Consider the following 19,777-nt stretch of genomic DNA (forward strand, 5'->3'; position numbering starts at 1 on the left):
CTCTCATCTAGTTCTGGTACTCTTCAAATGATTCTGAACAAAGAAAGAAATGATTTTCTTTGGTGGTGGGGTGCTGTCACATTCAAATTTGTGACATTTTGGTCACTGAGAGATTTGTCAATCTTCTTCACTAAAATCTTGTCTGCTCACTCCATGGTGTCGTCTGCTTGCATCAAAATGTTGTCTTTGAATGCCATAGTGTCCCCCCAACCATCTTATCATGGTATGATCTCTCTCTGAACAGAGCGCTGCCCTCCAAGGCTACGACCAGCTTTGATCCAAGATAGTCTCAGCTAAGATGATTATATTGAAAGTCTAATTATTGTTTATCTGCGCAGACTTCATTGCTGGACGAGATAAACGCATTATGTTGAATGTGGCCGCTTTTGCTCTCTTTGGTAGCAGCCAGATAGTAACAGATAAATTCAACTTGCACCAAAACAATATTTGCTCGAACGTTCGTAATCAGCCAAGTTTTGTGTTGGCAATGATGAGATACTTGAGCTTGGTACGAGAGTAAATTTGTTTAAAGAAACCACCTCGATTGGGGTTGCAATGTCGCTGGTGCAAACGCAGATCATACTAGCATGACTCGTTCGAGCTTTGATGTCTCTGCCATTGATTGGCCTGACGCTAGCAAGGCCGTCTGTGTGTCTCCTGAGATATTGGATCGCCGGCTAGAAAGTGTTTCCGAGATGGGATTGATAAATTTAGCGTGGATTATTGGAAATGCAACCAGGAGGCTGGATAGAATATATTGAATGTTGGGTTTCTCTTGTGTGCCTGGTATTGAGGGATGACACCACAGTTTCTACCTCGATATTGTGACTTTTGTCACCAATATTTGATTCTGCGACTCCAATGATACAGTGCTGATTAATCCAATGAAAGAGAAACCGGGCCCTGTAAATATCAGTTACTTCGCAAAATGTACTGGTTGAATTTGATGTTATTGTTTGAAACAGAGTATTTTCTTGTTTAATTCAATTTGGTTTAAGAAATTATCATTTGGAGGCTACTGAATTACACCTAATTCATGACATGCGTCATAGATTGGAACTCTCTCTTTACATTTTGTTATCTGTGAAAACCGCCATTTCTAACCATTCTTAGAGTATGATTTAGCGATATGATATGACCGATGATCTGCTGTAAACATGAAATAGGTCATCATTTGTCGACTAGAGGTCTCAGTGGCTTACTATATTGGTAACAAAAACACCAAGACACAATCTTTTCTTCCAGCGAGCTAAGATTGTGTAGATAACAGTTTAAAAGCGGTTCCCAACTGGTCACAGAAAGGCTCCTGACTAAACCTAGTCCTGATGTTTTTTACTCATTAAACAGCAGGTTTTCACCGATCTTTGCTAAATGTCCTTTAAAATTAAATTGTAATTTCTTCAAACAAGTACAGTTGTATTCCATAGGCAGCTTTCCACCCCATGTTGCCCAATTTGACCCACCTTGGTGAGACCAGATCCAGCTCAAACTTGTTTCTGATATGCCCGTACTTGTTCGTTGGTGAATTTGTTGAAAGTTATTCTCAGATTTATTAGATATCACAACAAGGTGTTCACCTTCATTCAAAGATATTTATTCATTGGCAGTTTACCCTTTGAAATCTTTTTATGTGACAGGGTCAGCCTTTAGTGGTTTGCCTGTTACTGGAAGGCAGGAGAAGATATATACAGGTTTGCATTTTATGCCTGGGCAGCTTTTCAGCTTTGTAAATGGTTAGAGAAGTCACACTGTCTCTTTCATTTGCAGGGTTAATTTAGAGGCAAATGAGGTTAGCGACTCCCTGGTCGGAAAAGTGCCATCACCAGTATGTGATGCGAATCCCTAATTTCTGCTGAATGGATAGCCGATTGAGTGCATGAGACTACCTGATGAAGACAAGTGTTAGATCTGTTATTGACCTTTAAAGCCTGAATCCATTTCCTATCATTTGTGATCACCTAGTCCTTCGCTGTTGAGAAGAAGCCCTAAAGATCATCTCAATGCCCCCAAGATTGGCCAGAGCAAGGTGATATGCATTCACATAACAAGGAGAGGAGGGTCATTCTGGTGTGGGGAAGGTGCAATGGGTAGTGTTCTTCATGATATCCATGATAATATTAATGAGAAAAAATGTAATCTTATCAGTTGTGAAGTCTGTATAGGCCCTGCAAAATTGCTAAGTCTTAAAAATGATAATCCAAAGTTACATCGAGGCATTGATATTGGGAAAAATTTCATCTTCAAAATCAAGTAATCAAACTCAGTGCTTTTCTGATATTTTAGTAAAAATGGAAAGAACTTATTGAATCGAGATTTTGATGGATTGAGATGAGTTTTGCCCAGGAAAAATAACATAAACCCATCCTCCCACATTCGGCTTTGTATCATTGCTGAGCTATACTCATCGAAAGCCCTGTTGAAATCAGCCTGATTTGGTAAGATTTTTGTGCGAGTGTATATTAGAAACGATCTGAAGGCCTGCTATCATGGAGAATGGAAAAAACGTTCAGAAGTAAGAAAATGTGTCCTACCACTACCATTGCGCAGTATTAAGAAATTGGTTGCGGGAATGCTGCAGCTCCCCTGATGGAGGGCTGTGAGTGATGTGAGGTTTCCTGTGAAAGGTGGCAACTGTCACCTGTCGGCTCCCTTTCATAGCATCCATCACAATGTACTGAAAGATCAGGCAATAGGCATTATCTGACTTGGTTTGCGGGCTCTCGCTCACAGAAATGTCTCCTTGGCCCTTCTCTTTTGAAGATTTTAAGAGAGCAACAGAAGTGTTGACTTCATGAGTTTTCATGAAAGTGCATTGAAGTATTGGCCCCAGCTGTTGGGACAAAGATTCATATCGTTGGTCAACTCCCAACATAGAAGCTGTCATAAGAAACCCTTATGAACTCCTTTTGAGGTATGGCCTACCGTGTACCGTATTTGGCTATTCTAAGGTGATGTATTTTTTGGAATAGCTTGAACCCGCCTCTTCAGATCTTGGGATCAAAAGCCTGAACACCAAATCTAGAGCAATCTGTAGCCTGAACAATCATTCCAAGGACATGGAGATCATTGTAATGTCAGAAATTGAAGCAGACATGCCACACTCAAGTCGTCTGCCTGCTTGTTTCGTCTGCTTGCTGGGTTGACAGAAAATGGACATCTCCGTCATTTGAAGGCAAATATATGGAAATGTATTGGTGGGGAAAGCTGGTTGCTTGTTTGTATGACACTAATGTTTGTTGACGATATGTGAGTGATTCTCACACATTCCACTGTCTTCAGTAGCTGGGGATGTAAAGTCGTGTTGGGGTGATCTGGAGGAGCTGTTTCAAGTGGGTGAACTCTCGGTAATCTCCATGTCAGTTATTCGAATGCTGGCCTGTTAAGAATTTTTTCAAATAATTGTCATATCTTTGAAAGGGATTTCATGCTGTAGTTAAAAAAATGCATAACGGTGGATGTTGTTGTTTTGGATGTACTGTCGTCTTTGATGTGTTGAATTGTACCATGCCTTGTTTTGTTTGTGAAATACTTGATTTTGCCCATACCGTCCAGATCACAATTGACCTACGCGCTGGGTAGCTCGTCATTGAAGTGCTACCCAGTGCATCATTGGCCCGTAACTCGCGCTACGTTGCGTGTCACTGACACGAAGCAGGATGGAGGTTTATTGTGATTTGGACTGTAGTTCTGTCCCTGGGGAGCGCAGTGGAAGTGCATTGGCATCCAACTTGTGATCAAAAGGCAGTCGGTTCGAGGCCGCGCCAGTGCCACTCTGTATACTCTCAACTGGCCTGAAGTCGCAAAGTGTAGCGCAGTATGCATGCTCCTTGTTTTCCACAGAGATCTTTATAGATTTGGCTGGGGACTTAAGGTAAAGCACTAAGTCTGCTGTGCGGTATAAAGCGCTACATAAAAAAATTCCTGTTCATTATTTCTTTACCTCTGCTGTCCAAGAAAGATGAGTTTCTCCCCACTGCCATATGAGACGTTATGCTGAAGGAACGGCTTTTAAGACATTATATGAAATGTATGCACAAATTGATGTGGAAATATATGCACAAATTGAATTATGGCTTAGCCGATATCACCCAACTGCTCGGGCTTTTAGCTTAAGTGGTTGTGATGCACTTCTTGGGTGTGGAAGGTGTATTTGTGTAGAAGTGGTTCTTTATGGTAGTTCAGCACACTCAGGGAGGTTTTGTGCAACTTGTCAAATATGGAATGATGTTTTGTGATGCATGAGCAAATACAATTGCAACATTTCTACCTTCAGTTTCTTTGTTAATGTCCTCCAAGTTGTTTTTGTTAAGTTACCTTCAAGTTAAGGACATTCTTCTATATTATGCTGTTCTAATAACAAATTTTTTCTTTCCAGATTGTAATCCATGCATTCCTGTGCAATATTTACCACTGTTGCTAATATAGTAACAGAACTTTTCCAACAATCGTTAACCAGCGATTTATATGCAAAGGATGGCTTTCTTTCCAAAGTCTGGTTGAGCTCGATAAGTTTAAAAATCAATCCCAGAATGCTTTTTAGGTCCAAATTGATTCGTCGCCAGCATCAAATGGTGATCATCACCTCCTCTCGACATGAAGCGGGCAGTTGCCAGAGGCAATGACGTTGCTCTCCAAGTTCAGCCAATGAAAAAGTCAATCTCAACACATTTTATGAGAGTTCAGCGAAGCAGTAAATTCTTTTTCAATGTATTTATCGAATGCTTTACATAATGCTCAAAGCAGTGTGATTAAAAAAGCGATTTGCCCAGTTAGCGAATGAAACCCTGTGAAGTAATCAATTGTAATCAATTGCGGGGCCTTCAGGTGACTGGCAAAGCGTGCTGAAGCCCCATGACATCTTTCTATGAAGCTTATTTCAGTCTGACTCCGGTGAAAATCCTTGTGTCTTGAATTGAGATTGAATGTTAAGTCTGTCTGAGTGAAACTCCCACACAGAGCATACTGCGTATAAGAGCACAGAATTAAAATGCACCCACACAGAAATGTTACATTGAAGCCCATTACTTTCTCCTGTTTCAGTTAAAAATAATTGAAACTGCTACTCAATTTTCTCAACTTTAAATGCCACACTCAGTAAGGGAATGGAAAACAATACTGAATTGGCTTCAGAAACATCTTCCTATTGTCTTTTTTCTAGAATTTAGCAATTTTGACACACTGTAATATTCATAGACTGTTGGTTTGGTGATTATTGTTAAATCGACTGTTTTGGGTTAACATATTGATAGGTTATTCCATCATGAATCATTAATTTAGGTGCAGTGATATAAATACACCAGATGACCAGGGGATGCATATTGTTCATCTCTGACATGTGATATTGCCAGAGTCAGGTTCAACCTCTTGACTGACCTGTGATATTGCCAGAGTCAGTTTCAGACTCCTCACCAACCTGCTATATTGTTTAAGTCTGGTTCAGAATCCTGACTGACCTGTGATACCGCCAAAGTCAGGTTCAGACTCCTGACCGCCTCATGATATTGCCAAAGTCGGGTTCAGACTCCTGACCAATCTGCTATATTGTTAAAGTCAGGTTCAGAATCCTGACTGACCTGTGATACCGCCAAAGTCAGGTTCAAACTCCTGACCGCCTCGTGATATTGCCAAAGTCGGGTTCAGACTCCTGACTAATCTGCTATATTGTTAAATTCAGGTTCAGAATCCTGACTGACCTGTGATACCGCCAAAGTCAGGTTCAGACTCCTGACTGCCTCGTGATATTGCCAAAGTCAGGTTCAGATTCCTGTCCAGCCTGTGATATTGCCAAAGTCAGATCCAAACTCCTAATTTAACTGACCTGTGGTATTGCCAAAGCCTGGTTCAACCTCCTGACCGACCTGTCATATTGCCAAAGTCAGGTTCAGACTCCTCAACGACCTGCCATATTGCCTAAGTCAGGTACAGATTCACGAGGACCTGTGATATTGCCAAAGTCAGGTACAGACTCCTGCCTCCTGACACATGATAGTTGCTAGTTTAAACTGACAGGTCTATGCAGTTTCAATAACTCCGTCTATAAATTGATCGGTGAATTTCCGGTGATATTCATTGCTCAACTGCAAAAAAAGAAACTACCTAATATACCAAATGGGCTTAATCAGTTTTTGTGGTCAGTGCTGGACAAACATGGGTCACTGAGGTCGACAGGGTGTTTGTGAATTTGGTTGCCAGGCAACAAAGTAGTTCCAACACCACACATCCCTAACTTGAAAAGATTCTCTCCGAGTGCCTCATTTACTCGATTATGGATTCAATATGAATTCATATGTCGCCTATATTTGCTGATTTAGTCTTATTTCGATGTTTTATTGCTTATGATCCTTGACCTTTCCAAGTGATTAGGGTTGGTTTAGAAAATGAAGCATTATTACCCACGTATAGAAAAAATGGTGTTATATTGGATTTCCTATATAATATAAAAAAAGTCACTCTAATGAGTATCGTGTAGGTGAGGCTTGTGGTTTTTCCTAAACCTCAAGTCTGTAGTTTTGGGTTTTTTGGTTTGTTTTTTAGCGCACCAAGTTCTAATGTTATCTTGAAGACATTTCAGTGGAGGTATTTTGTGGAATGTTTCGAGGCCTTATGAGTGTCCCTTCAGAAATATAACCGTCACCAAAGGCTTTTGGCGATTTGTGTTAGAATATATCTCAAATAACTTTCAACCCATCTGTCTCAATATTTCATTGATGGCTGTGGTATTAGTTCAGCGGGGGGAGATACGAAGCAAGAGTGTTTTGCTAATTGGAAGGATGATATGGGGTATACAGGAGTAAACATGCTTGTATTTGGGTCCGTGGCTCCTGCAAGGTCCAGTCAATATTTATTAGTTTTGCTAATAGGCCTTGTATTTGGAGTTTCTCTCATTGCCAATATGTGAATTATTTACCAATGACCGGTTGAACAGGAGACCAAAGTCTTGTCGTGTTTGTCAGTCTAAACTAATGTTTGATGTTGTGGGTACCATTAGTTCAAAGGGCCCAGTCAATAGCTCCACATTTGTGTCAGTCAATAAGATTATGCAGGTAAGGGCACAAATGCCTTTACTTTAGGAGTGAAATTCAAGTAAAGTATGGTGGGGATTTCTTTTGCACTTCTACTGCTTCTGACCTGATGACCTTTTCGTCAATGTGCGGAAATATAAGGCATCCAAACAGATCAGAATGTCAAATCTAATACTAAGACCAGTTAGGGTAGAGTGTTCCCACTGGCTGCTACTGCTGTTGTCATGAGGAGATCATGACTGATAACCTTACACCCCTGTCCTTGGAGTATTCCTAGTCTCCTTCTGTCTTATTGTTAAGGGATTGTCGTATCATTAAGGGATCATGACTGTCAGACCAGATACTATTACCAGTGACTGCAGAGTAGATTCCGAGTCCGTCCGTCCCCCCCCCCCCCCCCCCCGTTCTGTCATGAGGAGATCATGACAGTCAGATCTTATAACAATAATTATCGAGTATTTCCTCAGTCGTCTCCTCCTGGGGATCATCACTGTCAGACCTTATACCTATGATGGTAGAGTAGTTCCCGAGTCTCTGCCTGTCCTATCATTAGGGGATCATGACTGTCAGCATGAATCTAGGGAGCATCATGGAGATGTGGAGAACGCCAAGCAAGGATTCTGACTGGTAATTACTGGTATTACCCGACTTTACAGTATGGCTGGGGGACAATTCTCTCTAATTTGGTCACACGGCTAACTCTACATGGTTATGTGTGTGTCTATTAACATTGTACATGGTGTCATTTCTGAAAAAAGATTAAAGAATTTGTTAGAAAAGTTCACCAAAAAATATTGTTTTGACGTTATGGTCTGATCTCTTCATATCAAGGGCAAATTATATTGTAATATGAAGGGTTTCTCTGTTCCATTGAACTTTTGGTCCTAAGACCATTCAAGTCTTTGGCTGTATTGTGAATGCGCCATAGCAGACGTTCACAGCGGTGTTTAGGACCGAGTTCAAATAGATTGGTGATGTGGAGGAAGTTCCTTCACCGCATATGATGCTCTTTATTTGATTTATTGTCATTATGCAGTATGCTAATCTGTGCTCATGTAGTTTCACAAATCCGAAAATAAAAACGTCATGAGTGATCATGTCCTCCGGTTGTGAGATTGCACTTGATTTAAGCCAGTGATCACATTAAATGAAATGGTTATGATAATTTATTGATGCGTGGATGATACAGTAATATTCAGTTTCTATAAAAAGTTGTTGAAGCTTTCATAACAACGTCAACAATGAAATGTTCATGAAGCTGAAAGCTGGCAAAATCGCTTATTTTCAATTGGAGATTGTCAAAATATCGCATTGGCAAAAATACAGCTGTAGATATTCCGTTATCATATCTTTCAGTCGCAAGTACAGAAATGTCATTGCCGGCATTTCATAACTTCCCCGCCATTTAAATCACTTCTAGGGCAAATAAGTGAATTGTAATGAAATCCGTGCCTGCCTAGGTTACTGTATTACACCGTAATTGTATTGAAAATTTATATCGGTATTGGGCTACTGTTTCTAATTGATACAATTTTGATTGACAGGTTCGTGCAATTTCATACAATTAGTCTAGCATGCATTGCACTGGCCAAATGCGGCTTGATTATCTAGACAATCACACCATAATGGATATTGGGGCTATAGAAAAACCTATTGGAAACACTGGGGCTGTTTTTGTCCAGGGAATGTGTCCGTATGAAAATCTGATATTGCACGGTGGTCATTTCTTCCGATAAAAGTCATGTTACATGTAAAATGTACACGATCCATGGCATTCTAGACCTGAAGTAGACTGAACGGATGCTGTTTACTTTGACATTCTCATTTCCCATCAACCAATCATGGGCCTAGTCATCCATGGAAACAATCCATCGCCAAGAGAGTCCATTTGAGCGCAAGCTAATCCCCGCTGGTACTCATTCGCATGTCGTCATTATTCAAAATGGCTATAGAACATGTAGAAGCACTACACGCATGCCTTTGTTCATATGCGACCAGTTAATGTTTAATCATATCGCCGAATGCATAATCCACCATCTTCTTCCACACGTCTGTGTGTCCCCCATGCTGTTCAGTCCGCACAATCTAATTTCCCCATGTGCATATGCAGCCATGTCACACCATGGTCCGCCATAAAATTAGATCCAAATTCACCATGGCAGAATAGAGTTATGAGCACAGCTATTGAAAATCAAATCAGTCCCCATTGCGAGACTGGTGATCAGTGCAGACTTGTTCTTTAGCTCGGGAGCAATGTGAGGCTCTGTTACAATGTGGTCTTGGCAAGGCGCAAGGAAGAGGTGGGTGTGGTGAGGTCTTCTTGTCATGTGTGGAATCCTGATGGCCAAATAACCCTTTCAGGTGCACGAAAATGAAAAAGAATGGTCAAAATGTTTGTAATTGCTAAACGATAAAACTTGGCTAAAAACACCACTTGTCAAACACACAATCATTATCTCATAATCTTTAACTTACTAAGTTTCTGGTGGGCATCCCACTGCAAAATTTGAAAGATCCTGTTCTCCAAATGGTGTGAGTACTGGTGACCCTTTTCCTTCCATGCCAGGTCACAACTTCCCTCTTCACTTATCCCCCCTTTGAATTCCCTCTTCACATACTCATGCCAAATGCGTGAGGCAGCTCAGAAAGGGGGGATTTTGGCAAATTACAGTAATCAGATGCCTTGCAATGTGATACTGGTTTCATGTCAACTTGTCAAGGTCATACTGGTCAGCGTGGCTGTTGACATTGATGGATCATATTGTCAATACTAGGATAAGGCTAATGCGTTGTGACTTGTTCATTGGTTGCCGGTGACACACTACAGCTTATCACAAAAAAACCCCAGAAATCTTGTTAAAAAGTTCCTCTTCTAGTTAGCATCACTTGAGGATTTGCCCGTGAAATCTTTCTGCCCCTGATGTTTGGTTTAAAGGACATTTGTTTTCCCTATCTATGTCTGCGGTGTTCTCTATGTATAACATTTCAGACAGCTGTACCATGAAGTTTTTGTGTGTCTTATAAAACTGAATGGCAATATCATGATGCTGATCTCACTGTCTGATCATCAGCAATGCATTTTTAAATTCCAAGGGACGAGGCTGCACGTTTTAGATTGCTTGGAATAAATGACTTCAGTGTGGGTTAAGTACGAGAAGACTTAGTGGAGGCATCTGATAAAAACACATTACATTCTCTGTTGTTCTTTAAATAGCAATGCTAGGCTATTATGAGCTTTGAAAATGAAAGGTTTCTGATGGCATAAACCAAATCATGTCGTTGGAAAGCACATGGTAATGAATGTATGGAAGAAGCCATAATGCTGCACTATATTCAGCAGGTATATGAAGACGGCATGCTTTCAGATATCATTAGAAGTGTTGGTAATAAGGAAAATGAGGCAAAGGTAGAGGTTTCATTTTGTGTCATTCAAACTTACCTATGGAACACTTTTGCATGTTACTCCATTTGGGCTCAAACACAAGAGTATCCCTTTAATTTTCTAAAGGGAGAACTGAGTTAACAGCTCGGCCGCCAGGCGGCGCCCTGACCGATCCCGCGAGATCGCGCCGATCTCATGCCGCCATATTCAGTCTTTACTCTTGTGCTTCTACGAAGCACATCGTTTTTTCAAAGCTGCCGTGAATTCGATTTAAAACCAAATTCAACCAGCCAAGTCTAGACGATTTTGGGTTCATTCACCTACGGAGTAGACCGCCAAACTAATCTTGGCATTAGTATTGTCCAGTCTATTTAATTATAGACATTTTCTTAGCTAGCTTAGTCGACCCGGCTCCATTATTTTGATCTTGGTAGGGTAGAGTTAAGTAGGCTATTCTCCGCTCTATTGTAATGAACAAGACTCAGATCCATTGCAATAGTGTTTAATTCAAGTAGGCATGTTTTCCTTTCCATTAATTATTGCGTCCTTTCTGGCCTACTTGGGGTTCCCAGTGTTTTTATTGTCATTGGTACCATTTTTTATATGGCGTACCCCTCCGACGGCATCCTTTGTCTCACCACAAAGGAATGCGTCTGGTGGCGGGAAACGGGCCGCGAAGACGCCTAAACCCTCTTCCGGTTCCGTTTCCGGGCATATAACCCGGAGGTCTAGCAAACCTCCCGCCACCACCCCTTCCGTCAGCCGAGTTCCGGTTCCGGCCGCGGCTGCGAAGGATGCGGGATCTGACATTATTAATGTCTGTGGTCCCAAGGGAGACTTACATCCAATAAGTCTCCAAGGGTTTAATATACCCCGGACCTCAGGGAACCTTCCGGTTCCCCTGTCGTCCGCTCCCCCGAGTACAAGCCCTTTGTACCCGCGGGAGCACCCTGCTTCCGGTCCGCCGATTGCAGTTCCGGTTACTGACGCGGGTTCCCGTTTTTCAGTAACCGAAGACTCTACTGGGGGTTTTTCTCAGTCTTTACTGCGAAATAACCCCAGTCCTCACGGACACAGAAGAGTAGGGCCGGACCTTATAACGCCACCTCCGAAACGCCATGCGTCTTCGGTAACAGCGTTTCCGCCCTCCGTACCTCCTTCTAAAAGGGCTTCCGGTAGCTCCATACCGGCGAAGGAGTTACGGGCATTTCCGGTTTCGGACTTCGTCCTACCGGAAATGCAGGCACCTTCCTACGTTGGCCAACCTCTTGGGTGGAACCAACCGGAAGTGCCACCCCCTCCTCGTAGCAGAGGCGTCGTTCCCATGGAACGAGCTACGCAGGGAGGACATCTGAACTCTAGTTCAGAATATGGGCAACTTCCGCTTCCGGAAGACCCATTCGCCCGCACATACGGCTTCCAGGGTTCGCTTATGCGCTCACCCTCGCCTCAACCGCCCGTCGTTGAGAGAAGCCGCACGTCGGGTCCGGAACCCGAGTCGGGACAGCAACTGTCCCAGCTCATCCAGATGGTAGCAGGTCTTTCTGATAGACTCAGCCATCTGCAGCAGGGTTCCGGTTCCTCTGGTGCGCCTGGTCCCATCGGATACCCACCATCCGACTCCTCTATTTTAGAGGAATTTTCTGAGAACGAGAGTTCTCAGCCAGGCTACCGCTCCCCCAATCAGGAGGAGCTGTCACCAGAGGAGGCCAGTATCCTGTCGGATATGAGGACACTCAGATCCTTGATCAGAGCGTACCTCCCGCAGGATCTGTGCCCTACCCCGCCGGAACTGCCAGCCTTGTCAACACCGACCTTTTCACTCTGGGGACAGGAAGTGGATCCCAATCCACAGGTTTCTCAAGGCTCCACTCGGGCACTTGAATTCCTTCCTCCCTCCCCGTCGGTGTTAGCAGTCTCTGAACTTTTGGAGCGTACAATCAGAGACTCACAAGGCGCCCACCAACGTACTTCCATCCCTGTCCTTCCGGCAGTCGGACCGGAAGCTTGGTGTAAACCGGGGAAGTTGTTCACGGCACAACTTCCTCCCGTTAGGCAGTACCGCGCTGACTATTATCGAGTCAGCTCGGCCGGCTGTCCAGCTGCAGCATCGACTTCCATATTAAAGGACGATGTACAGCTGGACCAACTCGTGCCTAGGGTGACCTCCTCCTCGGCTTACCGAGACCTTAGAGCACAAGAGGGTCTGGCCAAAAACACGTTAGCGGTGCTCTCCTACGCAGAGCACACTAACCTGGCCCTAGCCAGATCCCTAAAAGATAATGAGTCACTATCTGATGACACAAAATCGCTTGTGACATCCTTGTCACATTCGATTAGGCACGCTATTGCGCTGTCCACCAAGACCGCAGCAAATAGCGTCCTACTCCGTAGAGACGCCGCACTGGGCTCTCTCAATGTCATCAGATCCCTCCAGCTGGAAGGGGCCTTAAGAACCGCTCCTATGGACGGTTCTTTCCTGTTCGCAGATTCTGTACAAGAGGCGGCTCAAGCACAGAAAGATTGGGACAAATTATATGCCCCCACTGCGACACAGAGGGCCAAGACCTCTCTACCTAACGCTAGAAAGATAGAGAGGCCCCAGCAGGCATCGGGTTCAATCCCGTACGCCAGGCAGGTCCTGCCTAGGCCTACCCCGCCTAGTCAGCCTGCTCCTGCTGGATCCTTCCGACGGGAAGCGGAGGGTCGCCGGACTGGAAAGAGGAAAAATACTTCCTCTAACCAGGGTGGATCCGGTCCGACTAAGCACTCCTTTCGCCCAAGGGGTGCTGGCCGGAAGAGGTGACTCCCCCCTCCTTTCTCCTCCCGGACGCAAAAAGGAGCCGACTCCGGTAGTCGGGGGCCGTCTGCAAAAATTTGCAGACATTTGGGACGATTGGTGCCCAAAGGGGTCCCCAGTCCCAAACATGTTGAGGTACGGAGTGAAACTAGATTTCAACCGTACCCCCCCGACTACCATATATCCAACCCCAGTTCAGCCACCGAAGGACCCAGTCAAGGCCTCTGCCCTCCAAGCAGAGGTCGCGACATTACTGGAGAAGCAAGCTATCCAGGTCCTTCAAGATCCATGCTCCCCCGGCTTTTACAGCCACGTTTTCTTGGTTCCCAAGAAAGCAGGGACATGGAGGCTGATCATAGACCTTTCCAGGTTAAACACCTTCTTGAATGTTCCTCATTTCAAGATGGAAACCACCAGGTCTATAGCAACGGCGATACAGCCCAACGATTGGGCGGTATCGATGGATTTAATGGATGCGTACTTACATGTACCGATCCATCCAGACTATCAACACTTCCTTCGATTCCATTACGAAGGAAAGACGTATCAATTCAGGGCCCTGCCGTTCGGTCTGGCATCGGCACCCCTAATTTTTACGATGATAGTCACAGCCTTCGTCGCTCCCTTTCACGTGATGGGGTTCAAGCTCCATCACTACCTAGACGATTGGCTACTCCGTTGCAAATCGCGGGAACTACTACTGCAACAACTTCAGGTTCTAAAGCAAAAAGTAGTTTCCGCAGGTTGGATTATCAACGAAACAAAGTCAGAATTCATACCATCCCAAGACTTCGTTTACGTTGGAGTTCGGTTCCTTACGGCCATAGGGAAAATGCTGCCCCCCCTAGACAGGATAAAGAAAATTCTTCATCTCGTCGCAGAATTCAGAGGAAGGACTCAAGCTCCCGCAAGGCGATGCTTGAGCCTTTTGGGACTTCTGAATTCGGCAGCAGATCAAATCCCCCTTGGCCGTCTATATATGCGTCCCATCCAGATGTTTCTAATGTCTCTATGGAAACCCCACAGGGACCCATTAGACAAGTTGGTATTGATACCTCAATACCTACTCAAGAACGTCTGGAACTTCTGGGAGTCGGAGACTCGTCTCCAAAGCGGTGTAGATCTTGCTCCACCGCCCCCAGAAGTGTCCCTGTTCACAGATGCTTCCCTACTAGGGTGGGGAGCACATCTGAACAACGGGGACATGTCCATAAGAGGTCTATGGACAAGGGAGGAGACCATTCTTCCAATAAATATATTGGAAATGAAGGCTGTCCTTCTTGCCGTGAGGGCTCTTTCCCTTCGCCTGAAGAATCGGAGAGTAACCCTGTTCTCCGACAATTCTACAGTAGTAGCATATGTCAGGAGACAGGGAGGCAGCAAAGGTCGGCATTCTTTGCCAGCTAACTTGGGAGCTTTACCATCTTTGTGCCGACCTTGGAGTATCGATATGTGCCAGACACATACCGGGCAATCGCAACATCCTTGCCGACGCCCTGTCCCGTCAGAACAAGCTAGTTCAGACAGAGTGGACACTCCATCAGGAGATTGTAGACGACCTTTGTCGCCTTTGGCAATCTCCGAAGGTAGATCTGTTCGCCACCAGGCTGAACAATCGCCTCCCCATCTATTACTCTCCACTTCCGGACGAAGAGGCCCTGGAAGTCGACAGCCTTACAGCCTCTTGGGTCGGGCTGAACGCATATGCGTTTCCACCCCTCCCTCTCATCCAACCAGTCCTGAACAAGATCTTGACCAGCCATCCGGTGAGAATAACTCTCATCGCACCTTGCTGGCCAAATCAGGCCTGGTTCCCAGCCTTGCTGGAGCTCCTGATAGATCACCCCAGGAGTCTTCCTACTTGGAAGCACCTCCTGTGGCACCCCCTGGGGAGATGCTACCACCAGAACCCTGGATTTTTCAAGTTTCACGCCTGGAACTTATCCAGTTGCATCTCCACCAGAGAGGCTTTTCGGACATCGCTGTCAAGCGCATGTCCGCACCTCAAAGGGGGTCTACCCTTGATGTGTATCAAGGAAAGTGGTCTACCTTCACTTCCTGGTGCAGGGAGAACGGAGTTAATCCGATCTCTCCCTCTATATACAGATTAGTTGATTTCCTTATTGAATTATTCACGGAAAGACAACTATCTGTCACGGCTATAAAAGGGTACAAGTCCGCCATCGCTTCTACCCTCCGTGTTTTAAGCACCTGGGATCTTCGTTGGGAGGACCAAATAACCCCTCTTTTCAGAGGAATGTTATTAGAGCGTCCTAGACCGGTTCACAACACCCCTAAATGGGACCTTTCTGTTGTCCTTAAGGTGCTCATGAGGCATCCTTTTGAACCCATGTCTATTTCATCCATGAAATATCTGACACTCAAAACGGTCTTTCTAGTAGCCTTGGCTACCGCCCAACGGAGATCAGAGCTCCATGCACTTTCTTTTAAGAAGCTGGCTTTTAGAGAGGGAGGGGAGGTTATCCTGGCTTTTATACCAGGATTTCTGGCGAAGAACCAGGGACCGGCCGCCTCTCGGCCCCCGGTTACTATTCCCTCTCTGTCAGGAACGATCTCTTATGATCTTCCTGACAGAACTTTATGTCCCGTCAGGGCCCTAAAGTTCTACATAAATAGGACAAAACCTCCCGGTATCCGCCAGGGGAGAGAGCGTTTGTTTTTGTCCTATAAGGAGGGAAATAAACGAGAGATAGCGGCCGCCACTATTTCAAGGTGGATTGTGGAGACTATTCGTCTTTCCTACAACACCTTGAAGACTTCCTCTGATCTTCGTGCGCTAGCTAACATCTCAGCGCACGAAGTTAGAGCACTAGCCACCTCCTGGGCTAACTACCGAGGAGTTGCTCTTCAAGAAGTCGTTTCCGCTGCATGTTGGAGTAATCACTCCACATTCTCTCGTTTCTACCTACGAGACGTTTCTTCCCTCGTAGATGGCATGCACACAATCGGCCCGATTGTGTCTGCGGGGCATGTTGTTTGATCCTGGCTAGATCAAAAAAAGGGGGGGGGAAGCCCGATTGAAGAGTCAAACGCGCATCTTGCGCCATTTTTTGATATGCCCTATCTTCAACATCCAGGCAACCCCTAGTAGACTAGAAAGGACGCAATTTCTTATTGTTGTTTAGCAATAATTCATTCTACACCCTTCAACATGCCTTACTTGCTCTAAGCTCTGTTGCCGGAAAGAAGATGGTTTTATTACGCAATTCTAGCGCTTTCCGGAGAATGGGTCTATTACTCTCTATAATATGATTGTAATACCGAGATCAAAATACCGGTCCTCCGGTTCTCCCCGTTTCTTTCCCCTGGCGGTCCTCCTTAGCTAATATGCCGGTGGTGCCTCCTGGATGGAACAACAGCTCAGCCTTAGGTAAGTCCTCGTTTCCCACCTCCAATAGGTTGCTGGGATTCGATGCAAAAGTGTTCCATAGGTAAGTTTGAATGACACAAAATGCCCATTTCCTTACAAGAAATGGCCATTTTGTTAGTTCATACTTACCTATGGAACACGGCCCTCCCGCCGTCCCCACAAACGGGACATACTCTTTATTAACGCTCAAGAGTAAAGACTAAATATGGCGGCATGAGATCGGCGCGATCTCGCGGGATCGGTCAGGGCGCCGCCTGGCGGCCGAGCTGTTAACTCAGTTCTCCCTTTAGAAAATTAAAGGGATACTCTTGTGTTTGAGCCCAAATGGAGTAACATGCAAAAGTGTTCCATAGGTAAGTATGAACTAACAAAATGGCCATTTCTTGTAAGGAAATGGGCATTTTCTTACCTCTGTAGCTCTTAAATTTGATAGACATTTTCTTTGGAGTAGATGCCAACAAATGCAAATTCCATGTTAACTTTAACTATTCAGGTTGGAGGTTGATATTTAGCAGAGCATTTGAAGTCTTTGAGCAAAGTTTGGGTAATGTTTCTTTGGATGAGTCCCAGCTCTTCCAAAAGTCGTATTTGTTGGAGATGGACTGCAGTGGTTAAACTCTTTGATATGTTAAGAATGATTTGGCATGATTGTGTTCAATTGAAAACCAAATTGGTGGTTTCCTTCACTGTCATACCATACAGTGAAGAGATCAAATGTTTGAGCTCCAGTTTCTCCTATTGAGTAACTTGATCTTCCTTGAGTTCTAGAGTACCCTATTCGTAGTCTTGAACCTTTTCAAACTCAAAGAATTGAACATTTCACTCATACAACTGCTTCGATGAGCTGAAGGATCCGAATTATTACAGTTAATGATGTTTTCGAATGATGTTGCTAAATGAGGTCGCAAGATTGCTAATGTAGCATTTCAAATGCAATAATAGTCTGCCTAGTATGTGAAAGAAATGCACTGGAATCTGTGCTGTGCAATCGGATTTGAGCATTGCCTTTCATTGTTGTGCTGGGGATTCTTGAAGTCATTAATCTCAGCTCGTCAAAGAAACATATAGCATGGCTGAACGAACAGCTTTTAACACTTGAAGCTCAAAATGGCGAATAGGATGGGTTTGCGTGGTTCAAATATAACTGCATTAGTTCCTTCTCCTGCCACTAGAGCAGATATTTGGTCCTCGATTTGGTAATGGTGCTAGTACTGTTGATTGGTCCTCATAAAGTGATTGTGCATTTGTTATTGGCTAGGTCTACTAGAATGATCATCAAACTGGCTATGCCATGATCGGTGTACACTACCGTTGTAAAGCTCGTGTATGGATTATCGAATAGTACAATATAAAAGACCTTGCAGCCCATATTGTGTCCTATTGAAAGGCACAACACTGCATCCTAATGAAACCTTTGCAAATCTGACTCAGCCAATCATGCATGTGGCATGCAAGGACAACACTGTTACCATATCAGCATTAATCCTGCATAGTGACGAGTGAAATTGTGTTATGGAGTGTGAAAACGTTCACATCGGCCAGTTTGCAATCCATAAATGGATGGGAAGTGCTTCAATCAGCTATTTCTATTTACCATAGTACACAATAAAATTACCAGCGGGCTGCTTGATAGACAATAAAAATAGCATGCCGCTTACGAAAAATGGGGAGAATAGTGAGGCCCAGTTGGGTGTCTGTCATGATATTGAGTGATGTTACCTCCCAATCACCATATCCTTTCAGAAATATCAGCAGTGCTCCTGGCGTTCATTGAGAGGTTCGCAGAATCCACTCTCGTGGTGTGACAATAAATATGGGTATATATCAAATCTGGTAATTATACGTGGTTCATCTGTGCATTGGGGCAGTGTTGGACAATAACTTCAACGCAATTAACATTCGATCAGGGTGTCATATAGATTATGAGCTAGATGAAGGAGAGACAATGGCGAGCCCCTGAGGACCGTTCTGAAATAGATGAATGATAACGGTGCATGTCAGATTCAATGATAGCACTACATTTATTTTGAAGCAAATGAAAACACTTCTAATGATATCTATAAAATTTGTCTATTATCTGCACTTGATTGGGCTTTGAGTTGGGCAATGATAGCCTGGCCAGGCCCGTAATATTTCTTCATTATGCAAACCTTTTTGTCCATGAAGGGAGGCCCCTTCCTCCCGTAATGAGGGAGAAATGTGCACTGATGTCATCGAAATCTTATCCAAGTTTTACTTCGGTCATGATGGTTTTCATTTGCATATTTAATCAATTGCTTCCCGTGTAAACGCTCGACTGGCCATGTGCCGCCAACCATTAAAACTCTCAAGTTGAGAAATGAAGACCAGACTAAACGCCACGTCTGTCAGGATGAAAATTTGCTAGTGATGGGAACGAGATTAGCGGATGTTCAAAATGTTCATGTATAATTTAAATATTTTAAAAGGCATTCTCTCATGAAATTCTTATGAAACTGAAAAGCTTTGAGTCGTGAATCATGGTGTTTTTAACGACTCTACTAGAAGCTGCCAATACCAGTAACAAGGTGTGGTTGATGGCAAGACATTTCGTAATTTCTGTCCCAGTAAGATCTCCACACAAATTGAAGTTGCTTGAACGGTATTCGCTTTAATTTCACGAGAGTAGTTGTGCCGAGTCCTAAAAGGGTTTATCCTATCATCTCATCTTACGAGAGAAGGTCTTCCGTTGATAACGTTTATCCATCGTATGTTGAAGAATCCTCAGGATCTCTCTGAGATGAGACAGGTCCTGGAGGCCTTACACCGAGTCATGATAAGGAGACAGCAGGCGTATAATGCTTGACAATGCTTCTGCGGGGGTTGGGGAAATAATGACAGTGCTGTCATCAGAACCGGAACATAGGGGTATATGAATAGTAGTGGAAAGATGAGACTTCGGTGGTGGTGAAAGCAGCTAGTCATATCTCTTGAACATAGAGAGGGACCAAACCCAATGAATATAACTTACGGAACACAAAATCTGTTGGTGGTTGTGGATTCTTGGGCTGATGTACATACCTCAATAACTGGGGTATTTAAAGAGAGTTGAGGGCGCATGAGCTCGAATTTTGACTCTTTTGACAGTACAATAAAACCCCCCCTATCAAGGACACCCTGGGACTGACAAGTGCTGTCCTTAATAGAGAGGTGTCCTGATTGGA

The 19,777-nt window shown here is 44.1% G+C and overlaps 1 protein-coding gene across 14 annotated transcripts in view; it reads left to right on the forward strand.

Moving 5' to 3' along the window:
* The window catches only part of LOC135482641 (RNA-binding protein Musashi homolog 2-like), a 163,076-nt gene that overhangs the window by 71,742 nt on the left and 71,557 nt on the right, over nt 1-19,777 (forward strand). The gene's annotated exons all lie outside the window — the stretch shown is intronic.

This window comes from Lineus longissimus, chromosome 2, assembly GCF_910592395.1.
Source record: "Lineus longissimus chromosome 2, tnLinLong1.2, whole genome shotgun sequence".
In the NCBI taxonomy this organism is placed as follows: domain Eukaryota; kingdom Metazoa; phylum Nemertea; class Pilidiophora; order Heteronemertea; family Lineidae; genus Lineus; species Lineus longissimus.